Below are 22,458 nucleotides of genomic sequence, written 5' to 3' on the forward strand. Positions count from 1 at the left end.
GTTTCCAAAAGAAAGCTGAAATAATGATGTAGACATGTCAAAAAAAAAAAAAAAAAACCACCAGACTCAGTTAGGAGGGGCTTGCACTGGCCAAATCTGGGATATTTTGACTATCAAATTAAATAATGATAGTAATAAATTATAACTCACTGACTAAAAGAAGAACCCATGAAACCATACAGAAATATATGAATGAAAAACAAATAATGATAGAATAAATGGAAAATCTTCCTTAGAGTAGAATGCCTACTAATAAATGATGAAGTATTGGTAGAGTTAGAAAATCACCATTTTGTATCCATCATGATAACAATAATACTTGATTCAGGCTGGAATCAATAACAAATACTACAACTAGTAGGTAAAAGTTTGATGAGAGAATGATATATACTTAACCTCAAAATATCTCTCTACCAATTTCTTAATCAATTTCAAAGGGAAATAATAACTTTAAGTGAAGAAATCTGGAGGACATCAACTTAAACCACATGCCTTCTGACATATGCACTAAGAATATAATACCACTGAATATTTCTGCTAAATATAAATAATCTGACTCTAATCATTCAGTAACATTAACCTACCTCAAATTGAAGGACTTTCGCAAAATAATCGGATAAATCCTTCCACATAGGCCAACAACATTGAAGATTTTTTAAAAGGCTAAATAACTTCCAGATTGAGAGAGATTTAAAAGGCATACCAGCTAAAAGCAATGTAAGGTCCCAGTTTAAAATCTGTGTGGGGGTAGGGAGATGATTATGAAAAACTTTATTGAGAAAATTGACAAAATTTTAACATGGACTGATGTTTAGAAAACAATAATATATGAATCTTAAATGTATTAATTTTGATAATTCTGTGATTATTTAAAAGAATAACTTTATTGTTAGAAGATTACACTGAAGTTTTGGTGATAAAGATCTACAATATCTTACTCAACAAATCTGGAACATTTTGAGCCTCAATATAAATAATGGCAGTAATGCACGCAAACCCATGATAAGAATCTGTAAATCCATAGAAATGTAAATATATCATACATGCATAAAGGGAGAGTGAATGTTCTTTCATACAATATGGTTCTGAGAATGTGTTTGATTGAAAGCACATATGCAAATGGCAAAGAAGTGATGGGGAATGATAACAAGTGGGTAATTTCAGTAAAGGAGAGTTTGAATGAAGTCCACCAACAGCAGGCACTCAGATAAAAAGGTAGGTAGTCTGAAGGTAAGGAGAAGCTAGGTGGGCTTCATCTTCATATCACTTAAGTAAAGTACTTTCTCACGGAGGAAGATAATGGAGAGTTCTTTTCTGTGTTCCACAGTCCAGTCATCCTGTAATATATTTCTTTCCAGGTTGTTCCATGTCCCTCTTCAGTAAGTCGAAGGAGAGTCAACCTGTTATAGAGCTTGCTGTCTTCATTCTGAGAGTTATCATAGCCAGAATGGCGTCTATTTCAACTGTTTAAAAAACGTGATCAACTGTGTCTCCTCTGGTCAGTTGCATTAGGCAATGCAGGTCTACACAGGAAATCAGAAAAACTTGTTTCAATCCAGATCACAGGCCAATATCATCCCTGGAATGCCTCTCAGTGTACAGGATGATGGCAAAGGCAGGTCATCTCAGATCTATTGTCTGGCTTCTTCAAGGGGAAGGCTGTGTTGCAGAATGGATGGGGTCTGGAAGGACAAATTGGTCAACCTTCAGAACTTGGCTATACTGACAATGAGCCTTTCTGTTCCATATTGCCTCTTAGGTCCTCTTGCAGGATTTCATTAAGGATCATTGTATCATCTCTCACACTCACTTTCAGAAATTGATTTCCCTGTTGATTCTTGACTAGAGGATGAGACCCTCAGGCCACCCAAACCCTCAGTAGCCATATACCACACTTCTTAAGGTGGTTTTTGACTGTATGTATAAATGACTCACCACTGAGCCCCACCTTGGTACCAAGGACCTGACCCAGAAAATGTAAAGTGTCTCATAATTCCAGGAATTGGTGCTCCACCTTGGACTAGATGAGCTTGACTTTCTAGATGAAGGAAAAGCCAGGTCACCTGGGGAAACAGCTTTACTCTGTGATATGCGCTAAGTCTTCGGTTGCTTTTCTTTGAACATGATAAGATCTAAGACTAAGAATCTTTTCCTAGATGCAAAGTAGCATGGAAAAGGCAAGAAATTGAATGCTTTGGCTTTGAAGAATGGCTTCTAATGCCTGCTTACAGGAAACCTTAATTTTAAATCACTTGGCTCTCCATATAAGTGGTTTAAAGTTGGAGAACTGTCATATGAGAAAAGAGGAACAAGATATATACACACATACATACATATGAAAAACATCATTCCACATAATACATGCTAATTACTCAAAATAATCACTCCACATAATATTAATTATAAAGGAGAAAATTACTTCATATTGGACACATCTAAAAAAAATCAACTTGAATCATGTCCCTCCTGTCCTGATACACTGAGAATAATACAGTAATACTTTTGTAATACTCGAAGGTAAGGTTGAGTGAGATCCTCCTTCCCCTTAACTCTGCATTGCCGTTGAGTTCCATTACTCACATGGCCAGAACCCCTTCTTTCCAGTCATCATTAACCCCCGAGGAAGCAGTACATGATTTGTCTTGACATTTTTCCACGTTGACCCTGCCTTCCTTCAAAATCTCCATTTTTTTTTTTTTTTTTTTTTTGCTTCCTTTATGGTTTTTGGTGATGTTGCTTAAATCTCAAATTATTCTGTATATTCTATGGCAGAGTTCCTTATTTCTAAGACCTTGGGTACCCAGGATTTTTAGTGAGCATAATGAGACTCAGCCAGATACAATTTAGGAATGAATGGTTTAAATTCCTGTTGGGATATAAACTTTCTTTAGAGAGTCTACTAAAGTTCTTAATGAAAAGAATCTGGTGATACTGGATGGTGGCTCATGGGGAAAATTAAAGAAAATTTTTACTATATGTCTTCTCCAAAGTTAGAATTAAATACTATATTAAAGTTATTTCTGGCCTACTTATTATTATGCTTGGAGTTAAAATTTTGGTCCAGTTAGAAAGAGTCAACTTTCCCTAAGTTTTAAGTCTAAACTTATCCACCCTGAAGTCAGTCCGCACTTCTGTATGTAGGGAAAGAATTGAGTTAAAGAGCTTTCAAGTTCTACTGATGGTCTGCTACCATCCTGTGACCTTCTAAAACTTTGCTTCAATGCCTGGAGGAAGAAACTTCTTAGCTTCCCTCTTTTCAATTAGTTACTAATAACTTAAAACGAGTCTCATCCACATCGGCTTCCAACATACATAGGGCTTTCCCTTCTTTTTTTAATATTTATTTTTTAGTTGTAGTTGAACACAATACCTTTATTTTATTTATTTATTTATTTTTTACGAGGTGCTGAGGATCGAACCCAGGGCCTTGCACGTGTTAGGCAAGTGCTGTACCACTGAGCCACAACCCCAACCCGGGGCTTTCTCTTCTTATTCCTATTACATATAATTGTGAGACAGGTAGACCAAAGCAAAATGAAATAAATGAATCTATAAAACTTACATCAAGAAATTCAGAATTATCTTGGAGTTTTCAAACTGAAGCCTTTTTATCAACTTATGATTGGGCTGGAGATATAATTCAGTGATAGAGCACTTGTCTAACATGTAGAAGGCCCAGGGTTTGATTCCCCAGAACCTCAAAAGAAAAAGAAAACCCCCCAAAACTTATTACATTAAAAATACTTTATAATTAATTCATATGATAATAGCTGAGTTTGACCATTAAATGTAGAAATGAGTATAAATTCTAGGACATCGCTATCAGAGATAGGACTTATTAGTCTTAGAAGTGCAGGTGCTGGTTAACTGCCAGGAAGCTTGCCTTCCCAGTTTTATATAGATTCCAGGTTTTTTTCTTAAAGTCTAGGTAGTGCTCTGCTGAGTCTAGGAATGTTCTTTTGTATTGAACAGGGGATTTGTAAAAAGTAACTCTAACCTTGTAAATTACCTATGGAGACTTCCTGATCTCAGAACTATTAAAGGACTACTTGGAAGGGTGTGTTCAGGTTCCTGTTGGTATATATCTTTATTAATTCTACAACTATTTAACCACTCAGCTAAAATCACACTATGAATTCCATTATAGTTCTTGAAAGGGCATCTTTACTATTTCCAAATCAGCATTATCAAGAGTAGATCCCAAAGCAGTCACCTTACTGTAGGGTGTCCTCCAAGTTCTGCAGTACACATGTCACAAGATCAAGGAGGAGAACGTTTTCTTGGACATCTTTGGTAAGATCCTGGAAAGTCATATAGGGAGTAACCACTGGAAGTGCTCGCTCCTTTTTGTGTCAGGACTACCCCAATTATGACTCCCAAGAAACCGAGAGAATCAAAAAGTATTCCCCCAGGTTCTAATCTCACCTGGTACAGCTACTGAAGCTTCATATTAGACGGCTGAAGCTAAATGTTATGCTTCTGTGATAGCATAACATGATAGGATTCTGCCTGAAGAATCCAACTATAGAGAACCACAGGTTTTTACTAAAGAAAAAGACCCTAGAGATGGCAGCATGCCTGTTTCCATCCTGATAAATTGAAGGCTTTGGCCTAGCAAGCCAATATGTTATGCAGGAATAAGGGTCCTTTGGGAAGTTATTCCTCTACTGATCATGGACAGATTCTATTAACTTGTAAAGAAATCCCTTTAGAGTTACAAAAGATTGTGTATGTTTTCTTCTTTTAGATTTTTTCTTTATCTATATTTCAGTAGACAGGAATTGATCATAGAGATCATAAAATCAATCCACTATTGACCTCATTATTGATGATTATTTAGAATCTGCTCCTTAATCCACTGTGGAAATTAAGATCTATAACTGATCAGATGGAAATTGCATGAAAGTTGTCAGTGTTGTTTTTGCTTTGTATATTGGTGCCACTGTTGGCTGGGCTGGCTATGTGCCTTGTCATGAAATGCAGAAGGAAAAAACACTTTCACATTCAAATAATATCATTTCATCCTTTGGAATACCATGGCCAACTATAAAATTCCTGCCACAAAGAACGGCTATGCACAGGCCAACTATTCGAAAGCAAAGTCATCCTTCTGGGCAGGCGTCTCACTAACATTTGGATCTAGGAGCCAGTCTATCTGGGATTGAATCTTAGTTGTCATTTACTAGTTGAATGGCTCACTTGTAAGATGGGGATGAAAACAGGATCTGCCTCATGTGATTGTTCTTAGGGTTAAATAAGTCATATGTGAAGTCCTTGAGTGCAATGCAACACACAGTAAACTCAGATGTGTTATTTGTTATTTGACTGGAATACAGGGTAATCAATTAATTTATAAGTTAATTGATTTAGGTATGTAGACACTGTATAATAATGAAATCATAACCAAGGTGATAGTTAATCAGCATTTGATTTTAATTTTACCCAAGATAAAATTAATGCAGTCATTGGGCATTGACTACTCTTGAGAGCACTGCTACACACCCAAAACTTCCCAAGGAGAAACTCTTCTTGGCCCATGTGGAGTCAAGGTGGTCTTTTATTTATGCTTCTTTAGTAAAATGCTCCAAAAATATGGAAGAGTACATGGCTATGTCACAGGTCCTACTCATGGAGTATTACCTCAGACTCACTGTCCTTAAAATTTACCAAAAGCTCAACTGTAAAAAGCATTACTGATGAAAGTTATTCATGCTTAAAATGATGATGATGATTGATGATAATCATCATAAAAGAATTTTGTTGGGTTGTTGTCCTTTTCATTAAACAATATTCTCTAAAAAGGAAATCTAAGGGGAAATTTTCTTTCTGGTCTCAGTATCAGAACTGAAGATTAAGGTTAATATTTATTGAATGATACCAAGAATCCATCACTTTTCAAACTATTTCCTTTGTGTTGATTTATTTAATTTGTGAAATATTTGATGAAGAGATACATAATTATCTTTAATTTACAGGTGAGAAAACTGAAACATGCAGAGATTAAGCAACTGTACAACTTATGTAACTAGTAAATTATAGACAAGGGATTGAAAATCAGGTAACCCAGCTCCAAGAATAGTCTCTAAACCACCACCATTATACTACCTCATTTAAAAAAAAAAAAAAAAACCTTGTTCTATTTACTAACAGTTAGCTTGATTTTGTCTCTGTGATGTCTGTGAATCATGAAATTGATTTAAATTCATTACTAGAAAGCTCAGAGCCAAATTCCTAGCCAGGTAAGAGATTTTATGGCATACATTTTGTATTTCAACTTCAGTCCTAAGGTTTATCTTTTCTTTCATATTTACATTTTTTCTTTGTTCCATTATAAAAGTAACCCTGGGTTGGGAGCAGGGTGAATAGGCCAAACACAGGATTTTTAGGACTGTGGAATACTGTCCTACCAAGGACCATACATACCAAAATGGTAGATACATATCTTTACAAATATATCTAAACCCATAGAATGTACAACAGCAGGAATGAACCTGAATGTAAACCATAGATTTTAATTGATTATGATGTGTTGGTGTAGTTTTACTGACTATAACAAATATAATCTGGCGGGTAATGTTGATGATGTGGAGACTATGTACATATGGGGTAGAGGTATAAATCTCTGTAATTTTCTTTCAATTTTGTTGTGAACCTAAAACTGCTCTAAAAAAACTTATAATGTTGCCTGCCTGATATCAAAGTCTGTCAAGAACAGTAAGCAAAACAACATTACAAGCCAATATTACTTGTGAACAAAACCACAAATTTTTGTTTTAAATTAGCAAATTGATTTAAGCAGTATATAAAAAATCATGAGTCTGGATTTCTCAAGAATGCAAAGATGTTTTAACATTAGAAAATACACGAATAATGTAATTCATCATATTAAAATAAGAAATATCATATAATCATCTGAATCCTAGGCAGGGAAACTATAATAAAGCACTCATTTATGATTTAAAAAAATTAACAAACTCAGAAAAGATGGAAATGTTCTTAACCTAATAAAATATTTTTAAAAATAAACTTGCCCCAAACAACATGTTAATGGAGAATCGATGAAACATTTCATTTAAGATCAGGAACAAGACAAGTTTTTACATAGTTGTCCTTTCTATTCAACACTGTATTGTACCTGGCCAAAAGAAAAAGGAAAAACAAAGAAGAAATAAAACTATCCTTACTGTACTTGCCAATGATATGACTGTACATGCAGAAAACAAAAAACTCTATGGGTATATTATTAAAATTAAAAAGAAATAACATGCAAAAATCAATTTCATCCTGATGTCAACAAAAGCAAATAAGAATAAAAATTTTAAAGATATCTCAATAACATTATTCAAAAGATCTTTATGAACAAAATTATAAATCTTATAAAAGACATTTTTAAAAATGTAAATAAAAGTAGAAATATATTTATGGATTGGAAAATTCAATCATGTAAAGATGTTGTCAGTTTTTCCCAAATTGAGGCCATCTCAATAAAATCCCAACTGTTTATTCGCAGAACCTGAAAGCAAATTCTAAAATTTATATGGAAATATGAAAGACCAAAAGGAAACAAAATCCTATTGATGAAAATCAAAGTCAGATAACTTTGTTCTACCAGATACTAAGACTCTCTATAAAGTTATAGATATTGGGACAGTATAGTATCTATAGGAAGCGACAAGGAGTTTTGTTTAAAAACACACACACACACACACACACACACAAATACACGTTAGGCTAAGGCAGCTCCAGTGTCCTGGATTCCTACATAAATAAACTACACCCCAACTCAAGTGTAAAGGGTAAAACAAAACTTAAGCTTAAACAATCAGAAACTACCAACTATCTTCTTACTAAGAACTTTCTGCTGCAATGATCCAAATAAGCCTACAGCTCCACATTAACCAAATATTTTCTTTGCCTTTCTTCCATGTTCACCTTATAAAAGGCCTTCCTCTCCACTCCCTTTTGTCAGAGCCAAGGAACAAACTATATGTAGTCGAGAGCTGCCAATTCATGAATCCCTGTCTGCTCAAATGAAAGCTTTAAAATTTTAATGTGCCTAAGTCTATTTTTTAACAGATCAAAGGAATGAAATAATAATTCTAAAAATTGTCCCACAGACATATGGATATTTGATGTCTGACATAGTTGGCCCCATAAATCAGTCAAGAAAGAAAATGGACTTTTCCTAAATAGTGCTGGGACAATTATCCATACAGAAAAAATGTAAAATTGGACTCCTACCACACACCAACATCAACTCCAAGATGAAAGACCCAAAAGCAAATGGCAGATATATAAAAGTTTTAAGAGAAAATTAAGGCAAATAACTTAATTATCCATGAACAGGGAAGTAGTTTGTAAATAAAACCAAACGCACAAACCATAAAGTAAAAAATGTATAAAATTGATTGCATTAAAATGAAGAAATTCTGTTTATAAGAAGATCCCATAATAAAGACAAAAGACAAATATCAAAATTGGATAAAAATACTGGAAACTCATATAAGTGACAAAGGGATCAAAATCAGGACATATCAATAACTTGCATGACTCAATTAAAAAACAAAAAAAGAAAATAACTTAGAAAAGAGCCTTTAATAGGCACTTTCTCCAAAGAGAAAACCTGAACTACCCAAAGGTTGTTTAGCTTCATTAGGAATCAAGGAAATCCAAACCAAACCATAATCAGTTATAATTTTATAGCCCCAAGATTGACAAAAAAAAATGTAAAATCTTTAAGAATAAATTTTAAGTAATGTGCTGATGTAGAACAAAGGACTCCTCACCTACTCCAGGTGAGAGCTAAACTGGAACAGTCACTTTGGAAAATTACCTAGGTTGGAAAAGTGGTAAAGTCAAACACCACAAATCAATCTTAAGTATATACCATAGATAATCTTTTGAACATATTATATTATTATATAGGTACAATAATACTAACTAGCCACACTGCTCATAATAGCGAAAACTGAAAATGACCTAAATATCTATCAATACTAGACTAGATAAATACATTGTGGAATATTCAAATATTAGAATGCAACAGAACAGAGAAAATAAATGAAATTGAGTTATATATACCAGTATTTTTAAAATCTCAATAGCATAACATTGAGACAAAGAAGTCAATCACAGAATTTTTAAATAGGCAGGGAAATTATATATTATTTAGGAATATACTTAGAAGTGGTAAAATTATTTTAAAAAGCAATGGAATGATTATTACACAACAATAATATTAATATTATTGCATATTTAAGAGAGAGTGTATAGGAAGGGTGCAATTGTAGAGGGGCTTAAAGGCATTTCTAAGACATCAGTTTTCTTTATCTTAACACAAACGTTTACTTCATTATTGTTCTTATTAATAGTACATATACACTTTTATACTCTTCTGTTAATTAAGTTCACAATTTTTTAAAAGCAGAAAAAATGTTAAAAGAATAAGAACAACAAAAGGTAAACCTTTCAGGATACTTTAATTCTTATTTTGGGGGTAAATGTCTAGGGATATCATTGCTAAGTCAAAACACATGAATCTTTTAAAGGGTCAGCATTCATACACTCCTAAGCAGTATTATCTTAGGTTTTATTTTATTATGTCTGCATTTATGTAAACTGCCTTTACTCTTTTTTTCTGAATTAACATGAAGCCTAAATAAACCCCTAACAAGGCAAGGAAGTGTGGTACAAGCCGTGGGGAACAGAGCTTTGTAACCTGTGGTATTTCTCTCTAGTGAGAATTTGGGTGGGATTCCCATGCAGGAGACCTACCAGTGTGGTAGAACTGTTAACCCAGAATCACAGAGCTGGAGCTTTCTCCACGAACCAAAGGAAGGGATCAGGAACTCTTCTCACTTTTAGCCTGTGAATACCCTTCCGGGCTTTCCTGCCAGTCCATTGCAGAAGGCCTCCTCAGGCCAGCTAATCTCAGCTTCCTATCCACTGGAACTCGCTACAGCTTTTTCCTGTGTATGCGTGAGATTCACTACTGGCTCATCTGGATGGAAATACAGTGACTTCAAAAATCACAGATAGCTATCAGCAAAGAGCCGACAGTTCCTAACATAAACATCCGAAGAGATACTTCCTTTATTCAGATGTTTTGCAGCATATGGAAATAAATATTGTTGACTGGACATGGGGAGAAAATAAATCTTTCCCTACTACAAAGACTACAGGAAAAGCAAGAAACTGGGCAGTGCCTTTGTCCTCAGCCTCCTGTCGTCCCAGGAACAGCCCTGCCCTAGGGCTCACCTCAGTCACAGCCCTACAGATACTCACCCTGGCACTCCTCCACGCCCCCAGCTCTAGCAGAGTCCTTCCCACTGCACAGGCAAACACTTGTCACCATGCACTTATATTTCTTTCCCCATTTGGCTGTGTCTTGTGCATCTTTTATCTTGGCGCAAAATATGGTGACTGGTGCTAATCCTGGTCTTCACTGCTAAAGAAACCTCTCTCAAAAGATTAGTGGCATCCTACTCTTTTTACTAGAAGGAAAACAAGGGGCCAGATTAACAAGAGATATGTACAAAGCCACAGAGAGGGTAGTAGTCTTTGTGAGTCTTCTGAATCCCATTCCTATTACTGCCAGGTAAAGAAGTTTCAGGAACAGCTATATTGTATCCCAGTGCTTGGACTCAAGTCTGCACCTCTGTCTTGACAGAAACAAAATGAGCTAATTAAATACTTGCCACTAGCTTATTTTGGAAACTTCATGGAGTGTGTGAGAGCCCGAGTGAATTTCAGGCCACTATTGATTACTTCAAATGCGGAGGAAGTCATCCAAGCATGGGAAGAAGGTGAGGAAGCTAAACCCATGGCCAAGGGTTATTAATATTGTAATGCTTTTGCTTATTGGCGCAGAAAAGCAACTCTCGGCTATATAGGGACTAAAGCTTTAAGGCTATAATGGAGGAGAGTAAATAGAATCCTTCAAGGTTGAAGAAGAGTCCAACCAAATACTCTACCTAATTGCTTTGGAATAACGAAGATCACCCTGCTTACTGTGGGAGAAAGAAAATCAATAGATTGTATTTAGAGGAAATTCAAGGCACAATCGGGTCATTCTCTCTGTGGCTAGTAGAGAGTGATACCTCTGTACAGATCCCCCAAGGGGCAGCAATTAAGTGAAAAACAGTCCATGGTGCCTACAATAACCCAACAGCTTTAAATATAAAATAGTTTCAAATTTATAGGCTTCCAGTGGATCTGAAAGAGAACTATCCATTCGTAAGGCGAGTGAAGCTTTGCTCACAGTAAGAAGAAGTGATTTAATCCACTGGTAAAATTGATGAGGTCTTAGATAATAGCATTAGTCTTGATCCCAGAGATCTCTGGGATCTAAATTAAATCTCTCGCATAAAGACTTTTTAGGCTTCAATCCAGAGTTTTGCATGTCCACTTTCTGAACTTTCCTATCCAAAATTAACTGACATTGCCCACCATGTGGTAAGATCACTTCAGAGAACATAGAATGTTTTGAAGAAACAGATGTCATCCATCCATAGTTGACACAGGACTGGCCCAGACCAAAGAGGCTCAGACATGCCTAGCCTCAAGGTGTAGCCATTCCAACACATCACCTCTCTGTATTCCCCTTATGGCCATATTTAGGAAATAACTGATGCTTGCGAGAGCCCCAAGCTGGAATTCAGGTGGGCATTTAAATAATATTATGCGTTCAAAGTAAGTTATGTATACAGTTTTTTTTCCAATATAGTATCAAACTAAATAATACTAAAAATATTTTAAAACTAAGGAGACCTTTTTTTTTTCAATATGAATTTTCAGGGTTAGAGTACTTCATTCTCTGTAAGCAAAACAGATTTTACCCCTTTTTCACAATTTTCATACTCTGGGAAAACAGTGTAATTTGATTTGTGGATTATTCTAAAATATGTCATTACAGCTCATCTTTCCTCTTTGACCCCTGGACCTCGTCAGTTGGTCATCAACCCTTGAAGATCCTGCTCTATAATCTGTTGGCTCCTTTCCCTCCTCATGTCCCCCATCTGCCAGCCACTACTGGGCTCTGTCTCTGGTGTACTTTCTCTCCTCAGGCCTCACACCACCACACTGCCGCCACACTCCTGTGTGTCACATCTTTTACATTTCTTCATTGCCCAGGGAGTCCAAACAACATCTTCATGGCCCTTTATAAGACTCCCAGCCTACCCTCCAGCCTCACCTGTCTATGCCCTCTAACATCCTACAGTCTGGTCCCCATCAGTCCCCATTTCTTAAATAGGCTAAGTACATCATACCCTCACCTTTTAAAATATAATACTCTACCTAAAATAACCCTTCTTTGCTCCTTTACCAGGAAAATTCTACTCATTCAACAATACCCAGTTCCTCACTACTTTCTGAAGAATCTGCCTCACTCCTCAGGCAGAATTGTCTACCCTTTTCTGCACTTCTATTGCTTTCTGGAATAGTACACTACCAGTTTCTGGGTACACTACCAGTCCCTTGCAGGCCGGAACCTTGCTGGGCTTATCTGTGCAGCCTCTGTGCTTCTCTCATGCCCACTACAGAAGTTATAATACATCTTTGTAGAAAAAAATCAATTCTATTGGATTTCTAGAAAAATGATACTGTCCCTAAGAGTAGCCATTGAGAATCTCAGCTATATCAAATACTTTACCAGGGGTAAAGGCTCAGTAAGGCACAGTGTGACATCCACACTCCGCTTATTTTACCAAAGCATTTATTTTATCACCTGGTTTGATGTGCCATGCTGATATTGCTGTGATGACAACATTTCCTCTTTTTGTTGTCACATGTTGTTTTAATTAGGGATGCTTCTTTGACTCTCTATCAGAGAAAGGTATTCTTAAAAACACCTGCTCTAGGGACTGGGGTTGTAGCTCAGCGGTAGAGTGCTCACCTGGCATGTGCAAGGTCCTGGATTCGACCCTCAGCACCACATAAAAATAAATAAACAAAATAAATGTATTTAAAAAATAAAAATATATAAAAACACTTTCTCTAAACTTTGAGGCTACTTTCATGTAAGGAACTAGAATGCTACCTCCATTTTCTTTGGTTTTAGCTTTCATCATAATAAGTAGAACTGTGGCCGGGCACAGTGGCACACACCCATAATCCAAGTGACTTGGGAGCCTGAGGCAGGAAAATCCCAAGTTCAAAGTCAGCCTCAGCAACTTAGAAAGGCCCTAAGCCAATTAGTGAGAACCTGTCTCAAAAAACTTTAAAAAGGAGGCTGGGAATGTTGGCACCCAGCAGCAACATTATTGATTCTTACATACATTCACATGGGGTGGAAGTTAAAAGAAATTATATATGCATACTAAATATAATAGATCACATAGGACAAAATTCTAGAGAAAAAAAGCTAAAAGGGGAACTTCTTCCTCCTCTCCTTCTTGACGGGTGCTATAAGACAATTACCATGGTTTAGACAGGGAATCCAGATCCTTTGAAATAGCACTGCCCAGAGATGGACCAAAGCCATACTTTTGGCCTTTGTCGTATCATATGTAGCTGTGTCAATTGGCCCAAAAGATTTTATAAAAACAGAAAAGTATATTTGTGATCTTCACTGTATCAATAGGGCTATCTATTCTGAGTAGAGTGTTTAGTTAATGATAAACATATGATTTCCTTAAGATCTGTTAAGCAAGTCTCTTTTTAACATAGTTATAATAGATCCAACAAATTCATTCTTGGTGAGATATAATTATTCAGCTTTATCATCTTTGTACCAATTAAACTTTATTTATACTATAAATAAGTATTATGACTATAGATACAAGTTCATCTCCATCACAACTCTATGTTTTATGATTGGAGTAAGAATCAATACACCTCCGGAAGATGCATTTAGGAATTGATCTCTCTCTCCTCTTCCCTTGCCCCCTATATTGCATAACACAGTAGCTATCAATCACATGTGATATGAATTGTTGAAATATGACCAGCACCATGTGAGCTGTGCTATAAAATATTCATTAGACTTTAAAGATAATATAAAATATGTACATAAAAATCCCTGTATGTTATGCTGATTACATATTGAAATGATATTTTGAATATATAGGATTAGATTAAAAGTATTAAAAATAATTTCACCTGTTAATTTTTATTTTTTAATGTTGCTACTAGAAAATTAACAATTATATGTATAACTCACATTGTATTTCTAAGGACAGCCTTGGTCTATGGAATATGTTTATTTCCTACTTAATAAAAAGCTACTGGAGTGTTAAAAGTGCCTTTTGTTTTAACTCCTAAAATCCAGGTTTTGCCTTTTTTTTCTGTAGTTGTAGATGGACAGCATGCCTTTATTTTATTTGTTTATTTTTATGTGGTGCTGAGGATCGAACCCAGTGCCTCACACTTGCTACGCAAGCGCTCTACCCCTGAGCTACAGCTCCAGCCCTTGCCTTTTAAAGAATTTTAAATTCAGAATTCAAATATGATTTATCAAAAAGGGAACAAAAAAAGGAACCAAAAAAATGTGCTATTGCAAGTACAACTGGTCTTGTGGATTACGAATTTCAGGAAAGACATCACATTCACTAGCAAGTTATACTTAGAAATGCTTGAAGGGACTCCTAACTCACCGGGAACAGGTTAATGAAGCATGGATAGAAGGATCAGTAACTGAAAAGTCAATTCCTGACTTCACCAGGTCTAAAACCCTAGAACAATGATGCTCTTCTTAAGATATCCTTCGATGCTCTCTCCATCCAGATTCCTTTGTTACTTTTACTGATTGCAACTTGAAAACTCAAAAGCAGAGTGTTCATCAGACTCAAGTAAAAACCTCTAGGCTCTCAAAATTAAAAGTCATATCTTTAGACTTCCTTTTATAAATAACATGAATTACAGTAATGCCCCCCTACACACTTATCTGCAGGGGATATGTTCCAAGGTGGCACCTGAAACCACAGATAATACTGATGCCTGCATATACTACATTCTTTCCCCTACATGCATAACTATAATAAATTTTAATTTATAAATTAGGCACAGAAAAAACTTAACAACAATAACCAATAATAAAACAGAACAATTGTGATATATTTAAAACTTAGGACTTGCTTATCCTGGAATTTTCTATTTAATATTTTTGGACTGCAATTGAGCACAGGTAACTGAAACTACATTTCTGTGAATAAAAGGGAGCCACTGTTTCCATCCTCTATTTTCATTATCAAAACAAATCTTTTTCATGTGTCTATCATGTAAAGAATATTGTTGGAAATCAAGAATACAAATAAATGAGACACAGTCCCTGTCCTGAATAGACAGAGCAAACTTCTCCCTCTCTTCCTAATCCCTCTTCCTTCCCTTTACTCTTTTAATCTTTATTCCTTCCACATCAGGAAAAGAATATTTTTGCTGTGAACTCTCTGGCTTCCTAGAATGGCTCAGGAGATTCATTAACCAACTTAAATAGATAAATCCCTACAGGTGCTGACGCTGGAACTGCTCTGTGGGAGCTTCCCCTGTGAGAGGCAGCTCCATCCCAAATTGCCTACCATCTGGAGTGTCAGCCATTGCCACACTGGGTGTGGGGATCACATGTGATCTCCATCAATATTCTCTGTCCACGCCATCTGATTACATATGGCAGGCTTCTCCTGACCAGAAGTGACACAGGATTCTCTCTGAACAGTTCAACTGTCCTTGCCAGGGAAACTTCTCCCTGATGAAATACATTTTATTTATACAATGTGATCTATATTTTGAGTCAGATCATTCCACCCACATGCTGTAAATTTCAGGGAAATACAACTAGCCAGTTATAAATGGTATAAAATCAATAGAGGAAAAACTTAATTGCACTTGTACAGATTTTGAGGGATTATTTTTCCACCCCACAGGGGTAGGTGATCAAGGAGAAACAGGAGAAAGATTATTCTTTAGTCTTTTTCCCTTTTGAAAGCCACATTCTAATATTTGGCATACTTTCCTATTTCTTCTCCTTGGCTAGACCCAGCTTGTTAGTTCTTTGGCTCACATTCCTCCTTGACTTCCATTTACTCCACGTTCTTTTCTCTATGTTAATGGTTAACAGAGCATGTACTGTAAATTAGCATTTATAAAAATCAATTACACTGCTCCATAAGACAGAGCAGAAACTTAGATTGTCTTCACCAGATCATTTGTATTTATCTGTTAATTATAAACCTTAATTGTCTCTTTTTATCATATTAATTTGCACAAATTGTACAACTTCAGAGTTTAGCAGTTTTGAAGCCCTTGAAATACAATTATTCTCTTAACATTCTTTTCAGAAACATGGTATTCATTAATGATTAGGTTGGTAAAAATTAGCAGCTCTGGTAATTGGCCTTGGCTTCTCCTTGGTTTTTTTTTTTTTTTTTCCTTCTTTCTCCACTAAAGTTCTGGTTCTCACAATTTTACATGTCTGATAGCCTCTTCCTGTGCCTGAGCCCTGTTTTAACTGAACTTCATAGCTCATAAGACTTTACAGATTTGGGGCTCAAAGTAGAATACACTTCTATGCCAGTGAACTGATTCCAAATAGGTGTGACCCTTTTCCCTTCTCTGCAGCAGAACTTTGACTTCTATTCATGAGGCAAGGCTATTTGCCTTAACTCTGGACATAAGACAACTCACATATGAAAGGAGATAAAAAGCTTTCTAAGTCCAGACCCATCTGTAAAACAGTTGCAGACTCTTACATGAAGAGGGGGCTTTCTGAGCTCTTGTCAGCCACCTTTCAATTGTGATTCCACTTCCACACAGTGTGACAGCCACTTGGAGTCATATGTCTCATGCATGTCTCCAAAATACAAGATTTGTTCTTTCAAGAGGATTCACAAATCTGGGTTGCTGAGTATATAATCCACATGAAAGGACAATGTATCCAAACAATCCCAGAACCAGGCAGCTTCCAGTTTCCAGGAAAGTTCTGGCATTCTGGCACTTTTCAGAGGCCTTTCATCCAACCCTGCTGTCACTGACAGACAATCTGCATGCTCCATCCCCAAAGGCTAAAGAACTCAGGAGCAATGAGAAAGAAGACAACCCCATCTCCTGCTGCCCCACATGAGATAGGGTTCTATCCTGTCCCAATGGAAAACCCACCTGTGTTCTCCCAAATAGTGGGATTCATTAAATGTGAGATGGTCATCAAATATTATAGGAGCAAATGTCTGGCATGGCTAGAATTCTTTCAATCATCTGATTGGGTACTTGGAAATGCTTAGCTTGCTATAATTCTACCCCTTCAGAAGCAACAGTTCTGACGTTAGACCAGATTTTCTCATATATTATCTGAGAGGAGACCCTAACCAGGCACCAGTTTGCAAGTCAAGACCAAAAGTTTGTGATCTGTGGCTTTTCAGGGATTCTATTCTATTGGTTGTTTGCAGGGCGTTGCAGGGGAGTGATGTGGGAAAGCTGATCAGCCAGAGGGGGCAGAGAAGACCAATTTGTTGTTTTGAAACAGGGTCTCGCTATGTTGAACAGGCTGGCCCCAAACCTTTGGACTCAAAGGAACCTCCTATCTCAACCTCACAATTACCAAGGACTACAGGCACACGCCCAGCTTAAGAACAGCTCTTTTATATAAAAGAATAGGATTATTGCTTTATCAAAAGGGAAAGCCGTCCTTGTGTTTTCCATCTATAGTTACTCTCTGATACTGTTCAGATCAGGTTACTTTTAAGAAAAGGTGCATGTGTTACAAAGCACTTGCCAGCCAGACCTGTGAATGCTCACCCTCCAGCCTGGTTTCCTCCAGGGACTCATACCAGCTCATGTCACAGAAATGTGGTCAGATTACCTCCTGACAGCCTCTCCCCATCCCAGTTTCCATCCACTGGGGCATTTCCATCTCTCGTGCCAGGGCCTGGTCACATAGACTGAATCTCATGACAAAGAGGGAAGCTATTCCTGGGGATTGACAAATGTCGGTTGAAAATAAGCATTTGTTTATCCATGTGGCTCTGCACTGTCACTTCTGTGAATTATAAGACAGGGTTGCTGCCATTGCCTGGCCAGAAGAGTAAGAACTCACCTCCCTGGTTGGCACTTTGGGGTAAAAGTGGGAGTTGGAAGAGAAGCTCTCTGTAGCAAAGAAATCTTCTGTGAAGAAATCTCTGCAGGAAAGGCAATGGGTACTCTTGGCCCTCTTGTACCAACTGTGATAACGTCTTTGATTTTTATTTCTCTACCTCAAGTCCAGTGTGAATCAACAGTAGTGTCCCAGCCCAGATTCACCCTTGTGAGGTGCTGATGTTCACGTCCTTCTCATTCATTCTCCTTCATAGGTACCACCACACCCCACTCTGTAGCTCAAGTACCACCTCCTTAAGCCTTGGCAAAGCACACTACCTAATATGACTCAGCTGTTTGGTCATTTGACAAAGGGAGTCTAAGGACAGGCAGCTATTGCTGTGCATGGGGGTTAATGGAAATCCAGCTATTGGTTATCACTGAGTTCCAGAACAGGTGAAAAGAGAAGGGCTATGCCAGCTTGTTTCATAAAGTCAAGACCAGGCTACGAGCCACCATTTTAGATTGGTAGAAGGAACAAAAGAAGAAATCTGAATTCAGCTTCAGGCCGGTCTTCTACTAACACAGAGAGCAACTTTATAAGAATTAGAAAAGGGCAATCCTTCCCCAAGTTTACTTGCATCTGTCAAAATTTTGTTATAACACAAATACTGCATGTTCTCACTCATATGTAGAGTCTAGAAAAGTCGATCTCATAAGAGTAAAGAGTAGAACAGAGGTCACCATAGTCTGGGAAGCGTAGGGGATGGTGGAATAGAAAAAGGATACATAATAGGTACTGAAGTACAGATAGGAGGAATAAGTTGTTGTGTTCCACAGCACAGTAGGGTGACTATAGTGAATAACATTTTAATGTATATTTCAAAATAGCCAGAGGAAAGAATTTTAAAAGCTCCCAACACCAAGAAATGATAAATATTTAAGGTGGTGGAAATGTTAACTATGCTGATTTGATCACTACACATTGTATGTATGTATCAAAATATCACAGTGTGCTCAGTAAATATGTAATAATAAATAAAATAATAAAATAAAACCAAATAATAAAAAACCAAATAAAAAACATAATAAAATAAAACCAAATTCTACCCCCTTAGACATGGACCCTGATACAGGGCACAACTTGTACAATGTCATACAGTAGCCCCAATGAACAGAACCAGAAGCGATGACAATAGAAGTTAATAAGCTCTTTGGTGGGTACTGAGCTGAAAGTTTCATGTCTATTACCTCATCTAATCCTCACATCAACCTGAGTACTATTATTATCCTATTTACATTGTGCAAATTAAGACACTGGAATTAAGCAGTCTGTCCAGACCAGAAGCTATGAGGTAACAGAACCAAGATTTGAATGCAGGTGAATCCCAGCTCTTGATCACTATGATTTATGGAAGTGGGAAGATAGCACCCTGCGTAGCTTTGGATGATTATTGAAATAAATGTCACTGTCTTCAGGTAGAGTGTTTTGAAACAGGGGCTTGAGAAAGGGATTTGAGTGCTTGTGATCTTTTGAGGGAAAGCTCTTCAAGAGAAACCTATAAGCCAGAAAGGGAAGCAGGCTAGCAAGCTGAGCGAGGACAAGGTCTCCGGTAACATACAGCATGGCCTGATCCACAAGGCTCAAGAGTGTGAATCACGCAACAGAATTGTCCTACCTTGAGGCAAAAGGACCAGCCTTTTTGCTATGGTTTGAATATAAAATGTCTCCCAAAGTCTCATGTGTTGAAGGCTTGGTCTCCAAAGCAGCAACTCCAGAGATGGGGCTTTGGAGAAGTGATTGGATCATGAGGGCACTAGCCTCATCATCACCCACTGATGGGTTCATAGCTGAATGTGGCTCAGTTGGAGGAAGTAGGTCACTGAGGGTGTGCCTTTGATGGATACATCTTGTCCCTGTCCCTTTCTCTCTCCCTCTCTCTCTCTGTTTCCTCTCTACCATGATGCTCTGCCTCACCACAAGCCCTTATCAATGGAGCCAGCTGATCATGGTCTGAAACCTTCAGAATTTTGAGCCAAAAGAAATCTTTCCTCCTTTAAGTTGTTTTTCTCAGGTATTTTGTCATAGCAATGAAAATCTGACTAACATGCTCTTACACCCCCATAAATCATTCAGTCATAGGGGTTGAGTGGTAGAATCTTTCATGTATCTCCCAGAGAGGTGACTCCCAAGAAGGTGATGGATGTAAGCTGCAGCACTTATGGTAGCTGGAGAATGGGTGCACCTGCAGGTAAAGGGGATCCATGTGGGGCACCAATAGCATCTACTGTAGAAATCCAGTAATTCTTGGCAGATGGTCAGCAAATGAGGCCTCTGTGATTATTTTAGATGCAATTCCATTTGATTTAGAAGTGGAATTTCATATCTATCATATAACACTGAAGTTAATAGACCAACCACTGCCAAACTTATGGTACAAACAAATTTATATCACTCCCCCAAGACAGAAATGCAATACACTGGTCAGATACCATCATTCTGCTATTCAAAAACCTACTAGGCTCCCTTTTCTCCTCCAAACAATCAAGAAGGCAATTTGTTGCTGCTATTGATGTTTCTTTTTACTTGTTCTAATTAGTTATACATGACAGAAGAATGCAGTTCAACTCATTGTATAAACAGAGTGCAACTTCTCATTTCTTCGACTGTACATGTCGTTGAGTCACACCATTCGTGCAATTAAACATGTACATAGGGTAATAATGTCCATCTCATTCCACCATCTTCCCTATCCCCATACCCTCTCCCTTCCCTCAATCCCCTCTGCCCAATTCAAACTTCCTCCATTCTTCCCTTGCCCCACCACACCCCATTATGGATCAGTATCCACACATCAGAGAAAACATTTGGCCTTTGGTGTTGGGAGATTGGCTTACTTTGCTTAGCACCATATTCTCCATCCATTTACCTGCAAATGCCATAATTTCATTCTTCTTTAAAGCTGAGTAATATTCCATTGTGTATATACATATTACAGTTTCTTTATCCATCCAGAAGACAATTTCTAAGGTCAACATGAACAATCTTTAAATCACTATTCCAGCCTCATTTTCCACAACAGCCCTTCAGACACCCTGTACTGCAATACTCATTTGGAGAACTCTTCCCAATCACCCATGAACTCTCTCATTCCCATGTTTTCAGTCAGGTTGCTATCTGAACTTGGAATGCCCTCTTTCATCCTCCTCTGACTATTGAAATCTTAGTGAAGGCTCTTCCGTTGCTAACTCACTGAAGTTAGCTTAAGTGATGTGGGATTTACATAAGGAATCGGGATCTCTCAGGAAGAACAGAAAAGCCTTCATAAAAAAAAAAAATGCAAACAGAAACCTAAGAGTCAGCCCTCTTCCCAAACTGGGTTCGGGAAGCATAAATGTTTGAAGGAGGTTTCTCAGTTAAGACTGACCCATTATTGTACCCTTCACACAGGAATGAGTCCCTAATAGCCATGCACAGGTTCCATCATCCTGTTCCCACTCCAAGGCTAGGGATACTAGACCAAGAAGAGATAGATCCCTAATGGATCTGAGAAAATTAGAATGTAAAAGACAGAAAGTTAGGTCCTGGTTCAATCTGATCTATTGTCTTGACCAAGGGAGATATGAGCCTGGAAATTATGGGATGGCCATCTAGCATAGAAGATTAGTCTATAAACAGAAAAAGGTAAAGCCAGGATGTGGTGGAAAAACACTCAAATGTCCAGACAGTGTTTCAGTTTCTAATTCCAGTCCCTTTTCATAAAGGTAGCTGAATTCCTAGCCCTAGGTTCTATGGTAGTCATATAGTCTGAATCATCATGATAACGGCTTCCCTTCATTTAACAAGCTCAGATTAAGTTCAGGAACTTGCAACCAGTGATTCCTCAACAATACATCCATCTCTGTGTGTGTCTGTCTGTATTTCTCTACCTTTATTTCCATCCTTTCTTCCCCCTCTTCTTCATCTCTCTCTCCCACACACACTCCCCCATCCCAGCTTTGCTTTATTTATCTGCTCTCAAAATCCAAACATGGCTACGCAAGACTCTTTAATGTCATCCCAGAAACAAAGCCACTATTTATCTGCCTAACTTCCTTGAGTCTCAATTTTAGATTCCCAGGAAAATTTAATGAATAGTATTTGTGTCGTCTCCTCTAAGACCTCTGGTTCTATAAAATCTGACTAAAAGAATCCAGAACCATAAGCTAACATGGGTACAGAGCCCACAACCACTGTGGGGAGGCATGAACTAAATCCTAAACATCCTAAATATCATTATGCACAGTAAGGACTGTCACAATCTCCCACTCAGATTTTACTGCTATTCCCCTTATATTCTCACCACACATTACTGGTTTCTTTAATGGCCCTATCTTTTTCCATTGTATTAAAGCTTATTTAGTTATATGTCTCTACATCAAAGCCTTCTTGATAGGCATGAAAAATATTAACTT

General features: G+C 37.4%; 1 long non-coding RNA gene across 1 annotated transcript in view; it reads right to left on the bottom strand.

The window, feature by feature from the left end:
- Positions 1–1,608: 1,608 nt before the first annotated feature.
- LOC139703567 (uncharacterized) overlaps positions 1,609–22,458 on the bottom strand; it is a 121,647-nt gene continuing 100,797 nt past the window's right edge. Inside the window, exon 3 of the long non-coding RNA XR_011705784.1 lies at positions 1,609–1,682. This is a non-coding gene — a long non-coding RNA (uncharacterized lncRNA). The remainder of the gene's footprint in view (positions 1,683–22,458) is intronic.

This window comes from Marmota flaviventris, chromosome 2 (genome assembly GCF_047511675.1).
Source record: "Marmota flaviventris isolate mMarFla1 chromosome 2, mMarFla1.hap1, whole genome shotgun sequence".
NCBI lineage: Eukaryota > Metazoa > Chordata > Mammalia > Rodentia > Sciuridae > Marmota > Marmota flaviventris.